This window comes from Hydra vulgaris, chromosome 12 (assembly GCF_038396675.1).
Source record: "Hydra vulgaris chromosome 12, alternate assembly HydraT2T_AEP".
NCBI lineage: Eukaryota > Metazoa > Cnidaria > Hydrozoa > Anthoathecata > Hydridae > Hydra > Hydra vulgaris.
Window position 1 is genome coordinate 74,030,945 of NC_088931.1, and position 13,658 is coordinate 74,044,602.

The window sequence follows — 13,658 nt, forward strand, 5'->3', positions numbered from 1 at the left end:
CGAGGTTTAGATTAATTTTGAATTGTTTTATGAGATCCTCTCTTTTCCTTCCTAGTGTTGTCAGTCCCAGTGCTTCTAATATTTTTTCATAAGTATGGTGCTTATAACTAAAATGTTGGTTAAAACTATAAAGTTATAGAGTTTAATAATTTTGTCGCACGATGTTGAATTTTCTCTAATTTGTTGATATTACCACTAAGGTATGGTGATTAGGCTTGCATCGCAAACTCTAGATGAGGTCGAATGTATGAAGTGTATAATATTCGCCAAGGAATACACCGCGTCCTCTGAATGCTTTTTTTAGTACAGCTAATTTCCAGTTTGCTTTTGCTGCTGCTGCGTCTACTTGTGATCTTAATTTCAAATCATCCAACACAAAAATACCAAGGCCACACTCGACTGTGATACATTTTAATGGATGAAAAATTCCATCATGGCCTAACATTGTGTAATTATATATTGATTTAATTTTTTTGCAACCAACATGCATAACATTACACTTATCAAGATTCAAAAAAATGCGCCAATTTCTAGACAATTAAACGGTTTTATCAATATTGTTTTGCAAGGATAGCGCATCAGCAGGTATTTTTAAAACTATCATTATTTTGCCGTCACCTGCATGAAGTTTTATATAGTTAGAAATATTGTCTGGTAGGTCGTTGATGTATATCACAAAAAGTAAGGGGCCTAAAATGGATCCTTGAGAAACTCCACTCGTTACTTTTTCAATTCAGATTTTTCATGTCCAATTGTAACTCTAGTTTGATCCATTCTATGAGTATTCCTTATTAATATTCCTTCTATTCCGTAAGCTTTCAATTTATGTATAAGTCTTTTGTGTGGCACTTCGTCAAAAACCTTAGCTAAATTTGGATAGACAACATTGATAGATTGGTTACTATTAGCGGCTTCAGTACAAATGTCGCGAGGTTCCAACAGATTCGTTGTACATCCCTTTTTTTTCACAAAACAATGCTGAACTTTAGTAATTAAACCATTGGTTAGCAACTGATCAGAGGTTGATTCGTGTGTTATTCGAGATTGGTCAATAGTTACTACAATTTGACTTACACCCCTTTTTGAAAATTGGCGTAACTTCCGATTTCGTCCACATATCTGGAACTTCTGGAGTTGCAATTGAGGAATTGAAGATAAGTGTTAGGGGTACTGTAAAAGCGTTCGCTCATTTTTTTAGAACTCTAGGATGTGCTCCATCAAATTCTTATGATTTGATCACATCAAGATTCATCAGTCTAGATTTTACTTTTTGGTAATTGATAATCACTTCTTTTTTGGTACATTTAATGTTGGTTCTATTGTGGAAATCTGGTATAAGACCTTCTGGCTCTATTTCAAATACAGATTGAAAATGCTGGTTTAGAGTCGAATATATTACCTGCTGGTCTTCTGTAATTGTGTCTTGATCAAGGTTGAGTGAGCAAAAATGGTCATCTATATGCGTTTTATGATTTAAATAGGGATGTAGTTTCTTTGGGTCAACTTTAATACACTAGCGATATCCTCTTCATGGGTTAAAACCGCTAACTTGACTAAAGTTTTTGCTATCTTACATGCTGTTTTATTTAAACTACAAACGGTTTAATGAGTTTTTCTACCAGCCGATATGTATTGATACCACAGTTTATGTTTTTTGGATAGCGTTTCTTTGACTTTATCTGTCACCCAGCTGTCTTCTTTCTCTATGAACTCAGTGCTCGTCAAAAGAATGTGTAACCTTACTGCTTCATTGTATTTATCGACAAACAAAATGTATTTTTCTGACTCTGAAAATCCGTTGAAATTTCTTAATCAGTCATATTCTGCAATGTATGAGGAAAGTCCTTCATAATTGGCTTGTTTGTGTGGTGTTGTTGGTGTGTTTCCAAGTGAAACTCCTTCGTTAAGCTTGAACACACGTCCGGAGTGTTTGTTATGATGAGATCGAGAGTGTTTATTGGGTGGTCTGTGTAAGAATTGCGATAAGTTGGGAAAGTTACTAACTGGCACAAGTGACTTTTATCCAGAACACTTTGAAACTGCATGCCTGCAGCATGGTTACCACCAATACTTGCAAATGTAAAGACACTTCCTCCAAGATCTAAACACTTGTAGTGCGTGTGGCAGAAATTAAAATCCCGGTAAATCAGTATTGAACCACATCCAATTGGTTTTAGAGATTGAGATGCAGTTTTCACAGATTTATTTATTTAGTACATTTAGGTACTAAATAAATATATAACCGCAGTGACTCATTACAGCCTCGTTAGATCAGCTAGTTTTGCTCAATGGAAGTAGAGTTGAGTTGTGTTTGTTTGACATCAGTCGTTTTAATGATTTCTTCAATGTGCATTGCTACCCCTTCTCCACGTTTGTTAACCCTCATTTGATAATGGAGGTGGTACCCCGCTATAGAGGTGTCTCATGTGTTAGTAAACCAAGTTTCTGCAATGAATGTGTGGTTGACAATTTGTTTTAGTGTTAGAAATACAAAATAACCTGACAAAGTTTATTTTTAACAATAAAATATTTTGCTTGGATAAACTCTAGAGCCTATTTTAATGTCGTCAATATAAAAAAAACAAGTCAAGATTTTTGGTTGATCAAGCAAGTCAAGAAATTCTTTTATGTTGGCCCCACCAACTAAAAAAAAGAGATAAATTATTTAAAGATATAATTCTTTGGTAATATGAATAAAGCAAAGCTTTAATTGCTTTGCACATCACTAAGTAATTTTATTTTATACCTCATCAATAAAAAAATTTTTACTTTTTTTAACTAAAATCTCATTATGCTATTTTACGTTTTTCGTCTTCTGGCGCCCCTATTTTCTTGGCGCTCAGGCAACGTATGCCTCTTTTTCCTCTTCCTCTCGGTGGTCCTGGCATCAACTATAGTTATAAACAGCAACTGATTTAAAAAGAGTTTTCAAAAACTGAGTATATATTAGTCAGAATTGCTCTCACAATTAATACAAACAAAAAAGTTTGGTGGCACCTCTTCCAAACCCTGACATGCATTGTGGTAGCATTTATAGCTTTCAATCCAGTTTCTTTCCCTTTTATCTTCACAAAAAATTACTTCACGTGAACCAAAAGCAGTTCCATTTTTATTGCAGTAAACTGAAATTTTTTTTGTCAATTGTCCTTTTTTCTTTTCATGACTTATTTCTTCGATTTTTGATTTTTTCTTATTTTCATTATTGTCAGCTGGTTTTTTTATTTCTGGTTCAGTGATGCTTCATGAAGTTTCTTCTTCATGTGAAACATCAACATTACCTAATTTCGCGAATGAAATTATGGTACCCAATAAATGATTAGGATGCAGAGAATACTGAAGCTGTATTCTTTTTTGTTGTTGTTTTAATCTATTTGGCACGATTAGTTTTCTTTTCTCAGCCAATACAGTTTTGTTTCTTTTTTCTTGAACTTATCAGCATTGGTAAGTCGCAGATGTTTTCGCGTTTCTTTCCGGTTGGATTTTGTCCTGGTGATATTTCAGTTTTGCTGAACATGCTACTTGAGAAGTTAAAACAATGAATTAATGTTAACCTGCTCTGCTTACTACCTTTGTTTGCCGAGCTGTCTCAGTGTATGCCGAGACATAACTATCTCCATCACTGACACAACATTTTAATAAAAACATAAATACGCAATACAACAAATGTACAAATGTTCAAATAAGTTCAAAATAATATTTCTTAAATTACCATTGCTATTATGAAGTTAATGATAGCTTTTTATTGTAAGTCTTATAATGACTTATTATGACTTGTTTATGACTTATTATGTCTTATAATGACTTATTTTGACCTATTATGATATATTATACATATCATTATGACTTATATAAGACTTATTATGTAGTCAATGAGGACAAGGTAGGAATTCGCATACGGAAAACTTAAAATTGCATTAGAATTCAATTTTGGTGTTATGAGTCTATCTTCAATCTTATTTTCTTTTAGCTTAGTAAAAACAGTGTAGTTGTTCACATCAAAATCATAATCTTTTTTTTCAACTGAATCCTTGGCGATAGGTGCAAGCTGATTATCTGTAACAACAATTTCTGTTTCTAAAATAGAAGTGTTACTAGGTTGCAAAGAGAAGTTTGCGCCTTTTTCTTCAATGACGTTTTGCAATTGTTCTTAAAGATCATCAAACATTTCAGAGTCCAGAAAAACATTGAAGTCTGTATCAAATGCAATGAAACTTTCATCTTTTGATTTAATATTGATTTCTGAATAAATTCTATCAATTTCTGACTAACTTCTTGAAAAATTGATGGTCAAAATTCGTAAAAAAACAATTATTAATACTGTTTAAATACAAGTTAGTATATCAAAAAGTACATAAAATATGAGTATTAAATTTGCTATTTGAAACTTTAGAAACAGTTTTTATTTTATATTAGTATTAGCAGAAACAAAATAATGCCCAACTGTAGATCTTCAGTAGCTTCCGTTTCTCGGGCCAATGCTTGATTTTGATGTTCAGACATATTTTTTGACATATTGTTTACAACTAAACGTTTTGATGCGCACCAGGTCACAAACCCGTTGTTACAAGAAAAACTCGTTTTCAAATAGATAGCTGTACCTTGTCAATTGAGCAAGATTTCAATTACCATTATTTGTAAGGCCTGTAATAAAGTTGGAGTCATTACATCAATCATGTTGATAAGTAGATCTCTTTTTATTGCATTCTCATTTACTTTCAGATTTTCATTCTCATTTATGCTAACCAATAACTCAACAGTACCATTATTTATTGAAATGTCATCAGTGGTAAAATTAGCTAAAATTTACATATAAAAGTATAATTTACCATAATAAACAAAATGAATTTTATTATACTAACAGAATAAACAATAAAAAACTAAATAAAACTATAAGTTAAAATGAACAAAAACTTTTGAACAAAAAACTTTTTTTTTTGGTTTGGATTAGCTAGTTTGAAACCGGCAAATTACGTAACAGAAAACTTACGTAACAGAAAACTTACGTAACAGAAAACTTACGTAACAGAAAACTTACGTAACAGAAAACTTACCAAAAAATCAATAACATTTCTTTGATAGATATTTCTTTATTTACGACTTAAGGTAAAGGTTGTTTTGATTTTGATGAAGACTGGTTCGCTGCTCGAAATGCATGCTTTTGTGTTGATGTAATGGTGTGTTCACTGACTTATAAGCATTCAATGATAGTGGGTAAGATTCAGTGGTGGGTGAAATGACATCAAGTTATCCTACCAAATTTAATTAAATGCATGAAAAAAAAACATGCCAGAATATTTCATGACATTCGAAGATACGGTTTACAACTTTATTAGATTTTATTAATTTTTGTTAATCTGTTTAAACGGATTTTATAATGAATATCTTTTAGAATTGTTATCCAGCATAAATTTACGCTAAAACTTATTTATATCAAAGTTTAATTTAAGGAAGAAAAAAAACATCTTAATAATTTACACACTCACTTAAAAAATATACACACACATGTGTGTATTTTTTTTCCTTTTAATACTTAAAAACATTAAAAGAGAAAAAGTTTTTTTTACAAAGTTTTGATTTTTGTTTTATTACTATTTGCTTCTTCAGAAAAATTGTATTTAAAATTTTTTTTTACTATATTGTAAACAGTTCTTTTTTTTGTGAAATATATCGACTGATTAATTAAGTTTTCATCGCATTGATAAAAGTTTATATTTATAATATGACATATTATTAATATTAGATTATAATATGATATTAGAGTTTAACACATATTTTTGATGACGTGTATTTCAGGCACCCCCTAGTAAGTCCGTAAAAATGTCTTATACTAAAGAGTATTGTTGAAAACCATAACCTAACCAAACCCTAAGCTCCAGGTTTGGTTTAGGTTTGGCTTAGGGTTTGGTTTGGGTATGGCTTTCAATAAAAAAAAACTTATTTTTGGGTTCAGGGTTTGAGTATAATTTTCAATAAATGTTACGCGTAAAACGAGACTCGTTTTTTACGGACTTACTAAAAGGGACTGCCTGAAATACACGTCCGCCCATATTTTATAGTAATATAATGCAAATGTTTTTAGGTTTCATTTGATTATTCTAATATTCCTTGTTTGTTTATGTTTCAAAGAATAGTTTTAGCATTTTTTTTACAAGCAATCTTAACATGTTATACACACACACACACACACACACACACACACACACACACACACACACACACACACACACATATATGTATACATAACAATAACCTGATTAATCGTCTTGCAGTTTTAAATAAAGAAAATCAAACTAAAAATAAAAAAATTGCAAATAGAGAATTAGTTTAAGTCAGAGTTTGAAGCCATAAAAGCAATTGTTACCTTAAATAAAGACATTGGAAAGTGAGAAAATAATTAACCATGAGCGAGATCTCGTCTCGTTCTCGTTTCTCGTGAGAAATGGGACTTCTCATGATGTTTCATGAGAACATATTGTTTATATTGAAAAGAAATATTCTTGTCTCATTTCAACGATCAAAAAAGTCACCAAGAAAAAACAAAATCTGGAGATATTTTCAAAAAACAAGTGACGGTGCTGAATGTAAGGCGTGCAAAACAAAAGTCTTTGAAAACAAAAGATGGAAACACAAGCGGACTTCATCGTCACCTCGAAAAAAAACACAGCCAAGATTACGTTGAGTAATTTGAAAAAACTGACGACTCTCTTCTTCCTCCTCCTAAGAAGAAACAACAAACCATGGTCAAAATGCTTGAAAAAAAGTCCAAATATGACAAAGACAATTCCATTCAAAACAGTTTGACTCTGCAATGCTGGATTACTTTTGCACTGATCTGGCATCCTTTTCAGCAGTCGAAGGAAGAGGTTTCAAGAAATTGTTTGACATTGCAAAACCTAAACTGAGCCTTCATCACAGAACAACATATTTAAGAAAACTTTCAATTCGGTCAAGAGAAGTTCAAGCTGGAATGAAGAGCATAATAACGGAGATTACGCCAAATCTAAAAAGTGCTGCTTTTACTTCTGACCTTTGGACTTCTAGAGTTCAGGACAGCTACATCTCTTGGACTTTTTATCCTATTGACGAAAATTGGAGACTACATCACTGGACACCCCATGTCCAACAGTTCCTAGGCAGACACACAGGTATCTTAATTGAAGGAAAGCTGGATTCTTTCTTAGAAGAACTAAATTTGCCTGCTGATTTGCCAATGTACTGCGTGAGCGACCAGGCAAGAAACATGAAACTTGCAGTCAAATTGTCGAAGCGCCTTGACCAATACTTGTGCAACAATCATATTTTGCAATGTGCAGTTCGAGACTCATTTGGAATGACTGCTGGAATGGATGATGCGTTGCAAACATGCAAAGATTTGGCTTTTTTAACTCACCAGTCAACACTTGCAGCTGAGTTGCTTGAATCAGAATCAGACGCTCAAGGAGTCAATTTTAGACAGTTACACCAATCTGTTGACACAAGATGGAATAGTAAACTGGATTGCATGGCTTCTGTCCTACACCTAAAGAGTGCAATTATCAGCTTATGTGCAAATGAAGATATTTTTTCTTCAAAGACCATCAGTGCATCACAGTTAAAATCAATCGAGGGAGCAGTAGAAATTTTGGCACAACTTAAAGAAGCTACAGAAACGTGGTCGGCTGAGTTTTTTCCAACAATTAACACTGTCGGCGATTCTTTATCGGTATATATATTTTCAAAACAATTCGAAAAAAAAATTTTTTCCTTATAAATAAGGACCACCCTAATATATATATATATATATATATATATATATATATATATATATATATATATATATATATATATATATATATATATATATATATATATATATATATATAACTACAAAATTGATAATAAACAACATAATGGAAAAAGGTATGCCAAGCAAAAAAAACAATAATTGAATTTTTGAAATTTGAAAAAAGGTTTACTTCTTTTAAATAAATATATAAATAATAAAAAAGCACTAGAGGCCTTTCACTATTTTCATCAGTAGTGCTATGTTTCATCAGTAGTGCTATGAACATAGCACTACTGATGAAAATAGTGAAAGGCCTCTAGTGCTTTTTTATTATTTATATATTTATTTAAAAGAAATAAATCTTTTTTCAAATTTCAAAAATTCAATTATTGTTTTTTTTGCTTGGCATACCTTTTTCCATTATATATATATATATATATATATATATATATATATATATATATATATATATATATATATATATATATATATATATATATATATATATATACATATATATATGTATATATATATATATGTATATATATATATATATATATATATTTGTATATATATATATATATATATATATATATATATATATATATATATATATATATATATATATATATATATATATTAGGGTTATAACTTTTTTTTCAACCTCGTACTCCTGTTTGTAGTTTGATGAACTTTTACCTAAAAAGCACAAAATGCACTATTATTTGCTTTACTTTTGAAAAAAGATATGCAAATAATACTTTTTGAAAAATTGATTTATTTCAAAAATCAATTTTTCAATGGCGGTGTGAACTTTTTTCAAAAGATATGCAAATAATAGTTCATTTCGTGCTTTCTAGGTAAAAGCTCATCAAACTACAGTGCAGTATCAAACTACAGGTAAAAGTTCATCAAACTACAGTAGCATGGGTTTGAAAAAAAGTCATAACCCTAATAAATATACATATATATACATACATTTATATTAGGGTGGTCCTTATTTTTGAAAGCTCATACTTTTTCAAAATTATTTGTGATTTTGTTCAGTTACACCAAAACATTAAAAATACAAAATTTCAGCTCAATCCGATAATATTAACATTGGCCTTAAAGTTTCATGCATCTGACTGTCTAACATGCTATGACGATGCTATGCGCAACTAACCACCAAGTGTTTTTACATATTATCTGTCCAATGCTACATTCGTTTTAGTTTCGTACATGAAGTGCATAAGAAAAGACGTGCTATATAAGTAAATGATAAAAGTGCTAAAATGTCCACTTTTCGGAAAAATATTTATCTAGTTGGAGTGATGAAAAATCAAATCTGCGGTATTAAATTACCATGTAAACGAGATGTTTTGAGTGTACTTTTTTATAACATGAGAGTGGTAAATTTAAATCTTAATGACAGCAGTGCTTTAGTTATTGATGAAGTGGTCGTTTTTTGGAAAAAAGCAAGAATCCCAGTTCAAAACCGTTCAAACTGTATTTTGAAATTAAAATCTTTGTACGATAATGTCAGAAATTTAGAGAGAAAAAGAAAATGATTTTAAAGAAGATTTAGACAACTTTTTCGATATTGCCACCTTAAATGCGTTAAATGAGATTAAATTCGCCGAAGATAGAGAATTTTTAATCAAGCAAAGGGAGAAAGGTAGAGTAGGTTGTATGTTGGGAGTAGATATCAAATTATTACGTAAGGAAAAGCGGAAAGAAGAACGCACAGCTGCAGAGTTGAAAAGAAAAGAAGATTTGTTGGAAAATTCTAGTTGTTCAATTGCATATTTTGAAATGGAAGATAAAGAAAACGAAGATTCACAGAAAAAAGTGATAAATCAAGACAACAGTGAAGATGACACATATTTAATATCGGAATCCGAACAGGGTCCATCTTCAAACAAGAGAGGACGAAATACGTTAATGACACCTCGCCTGGCCGCTGCCTTGGACAAATGTAAAGTGAGTGACAGGGATGCAATGCATATTATTTCTGCCGTCCTAGAAGCTCTTAATATAGATATCACCGAGTTTGTTCTCAATAGATCGTCTATCAAAAGAAATAGAGAGATTTTGCGGAAAATAAAATAATCAATAAATTGGTAGGAAATGATGCAAATTTTATTGAAGTGCATTGGGATTCCAAATTATTGCCTGATATCACAAAAAATGAGAAAAAATCGATCGGCTTCCTGTGATTGCGGTTGGTTTAGATTTTGAACAATTAATAGGAGTACCTGGAATTGCATCATCAGGAGGATCGGAAGTTTGCTCTGCTGTGTTCCATATCACTGATGAATGGAATTTAACCAAAAAAATTCAAGCCTTTTGTTTTGATACTACAGCATCAAACACTGGACGTATAAAAGGAGCTGCAGTTCTACTTCAACAAAGGTTAGGGCGAGATATTTTGTGGCTTCCATGCCGACACCATATATTTGAGGTCGTTTTGGCTGGTGTATTCACGAGGACAAAAGCAATTGTAGCATCCGGCCCTGAAATTGCTCAATTCAAAGCACTGAAAGAAAACTGGAAGAATATTGATAAAATGAAATTTTTAGATTATACCAGCGATGAAGCCGTTTATAATGCACTGAAAGATGTAGCGCCCGAAATTATTTATTTTGTGAAACAGAAACTTGCAGAAGAGCAACCACGTGATGACTGCAAAGAGTTTTTTCAATTGACGCTCATTGTTTTGGGAGATAAAACAAATGTGAGTTTTAGGGCCCCCGGTGCATCTCATTTAGCGAGATGGATGTCTAAAGCGATTTATTGTTTAAAACTTTTTTTATTTCGCGATCAAATGAAAATGAGAAAGGATAATTCAAAACTGAATGCAGAAATTTGCGTTTTCGTTGATTCTGTTATGTAGAGGCCTGGTTTTCAGCAATGAATACTACAGGAGCTCCCCTAAATGATATATATTTTTTGAGAAAATTGGTTAAATTTAAAAATATTAATGAAAACATTGCAACCATTGCAATAACAAAATTTTTAAACCATTTATGGTATATAAGTGAAGAGTGTGCTGCCATGGCAATATTTGACGATAGAATTGAGAGAGTTGAAAAAATTAGAATGGCTCAAAAAATTATGGAATGTGCAAGCAAAAACATAGAGACTGTGAATGAAAAAGAAGAAGAAAATGAAGAGACAGAAGTCATTGAGAAAAAACTATGGTTGCAAATCCGAGATGTCCAAAATTTTGTTCAAAAAGATCTACCAACTGAATTATTGTCCGCCAATTCACTTTAGTTATTTAAACGATTCGGTATTTGTGTTGAATTTCTCCACAACGATCCGCTGAATAGGGAAAACTGAGAGGATTATCGCACAGGAAAAAATATCATTTCAACCTTAAAATGTACAAATGATATTGCAGAAAGAGGAGTGAAGTTGATTGAGGATTAAAATGAAAAAATGACGAAAAATGAGCATCAAAAACAATTTTTGATACAGGTATGTATAAACAAATTTAATTTTTTGTTATTTTTTTCTTGAACACATTCTATAGGTTTAGAATAGGCTAGGTTTAGAAAACACATTCAATATTATTTTTATTTTATTCAGGTTGTTCAGGAGTACCGGAGAGAGTTCCCAATCGCCACAAAAGGAGGCTTACTTTAATCCAAAATATGTATCTGTAGTGGATGTATCATTTCAATAAATAAAAAATATAGTATTAGGATAAACTATATCTTTATTTTACGTTTTCATTTTAATTAGTATGTTTTTATACTAAAATTAAAAAAAAAATGCGTAATTTTATGTTTACAGTCGAACGTACATTGTCGTTCTTATAGGTAACTCCCTTACATTGAATCTCACAACTTCAGCGTCGATGCGGCACGTGTTAATATTAACCGATTGAGCTGAAATTTGGTATATTTTGTTATCTTATATAAAGGTACATTCTGGCAAATAATTTCAAAACAATTCGAAAAAAAAATTTTTTCCTTATAAATAAGGACCACCCTAATATATATATATATATATATATATATATATATATATATATATATATATATATATATATATATATATATATATATATATTTAAAAAAATATATATTCATAGCTACCTAAGTTATGCAAACGTTGCCTGGTGTAGCACTAACGTAACTAAAATAAATAAACTATTAATTAAACAAAAGCATGCTTTAAGAATTATTGGAAATGTAGATCGTTTCTCACACACTAAACCTCTATTCATTAAATTTAATATTCTCAACGTATTTCAACTAAATCTTTATCAAACTCTTATTTTTATGTTCAAAGTTAATAAAAAAATAGCACCTATTTTGTTAAACTCTTTTTTGGAAAAAATATATCATCTATACCCAACACGATTTTCAGAAAACAATTATGTTCAACCTAAAACCTATTACTCTGTTACTAAGTTCTCAATTGCTAACAGAGGTCCTAAACTATGGAACATGCTATTAAATAATGAGTTAAAAACTATTTCTTCTATTAAACAATTTAAAAATAAACTTAAGCAAAAGCTTTTAATAAATGACAACGAATTAAAATTTTTCTGAAGCCTTTGATTAGGAGTAATCACGTTGTCTATTTCTTTATAAATACGGTTTAAATATATATTCTATATAGAGTTCAATTTGTACATAATGACGTTGTTTTTTATCTGATATAATAAACTTTACATATATAAAAAACACATTATGATACTAAAAATGTTTTTAAAAAATGTTTTTTTTTGTTTGTTGGTTTGTTTGTTGTTCGTGTATTATCTGATATTTTATGATTTAAATTCAAAAGGTTGATAAATCTAAAACCAGTTAGGAAAAAAATAATTTAATTAAAATAATTAATTAAAAAATCTTCGTATACTTTTGGATATATTACACTATAATATAGCGTAAAATGTTTTTTAGTTTTTATTTATCGTTATTTTAATTTAACGCAACGTTTTGTTTAACGTTTATTTAACGAGTTACTTTGTTTTGTATTTTTATTATTTTTGTATTTATTGGTATTTATTATTTTTATATTTATTTGTATTTTTATTATTTTTATATTTATTGGTCATTATTTTTATATATATTGGATATTTATTTTATATTTTGTATTTTTATTATTTTTATATTTATTGACATTTTTATATGGGCTTGGTGATAAGACAGAACTTGTCTTCTTCTTGCCCCAGCCATGTATTTATATATTTGTATTGCATAAACTTGTAAACTTTTCTTATCGGCGAAATACATAATAATAATAATAATAATAATAATAATAATAATAATAATAATAATAATAATAATAATAATAACAATAATAATAATAATAATAATAATAATAATAATAATAATAATAATAATAATAATAATAATAATATTATATATATATATATATATATATATATATATATATATATATATATATATATATATATATATATATATATATATATATATATATATATATATATATATATATATATATATATATATATATATATAGCAAACATTCTATCGCAGAATTTCAGTGGACCTCTATAGGCATTTTGAGCGAACTACTGTAGATTTGCTTATCGCTTACTTATTTCATCTCAAGACTGCACTCAATTCGATGTTATTTCTGATCAAATTGACCAAGCCCTCTTTATCTATCAGCTAATGTCAATTCTGTTGACATTGGCTGATAGCCAATGTCAACAAAATTGGCCAAACCTAAAAAGGTTTTGTCTAACGTCAAAGCCCGCTAATCTCAGGTCATGAAATCTCGTATTTAATCTCAAAATTAGGCTCTCGTGACTTCTTGAGAATCTTTAACAGTATCAATAATAAGGGAAAATTTGTTATTTTACCTCACTTGTATGGTTCAGATTTTGTCACCTAACCTAAAGACAAAGCTGAATTGTTTACTAAGA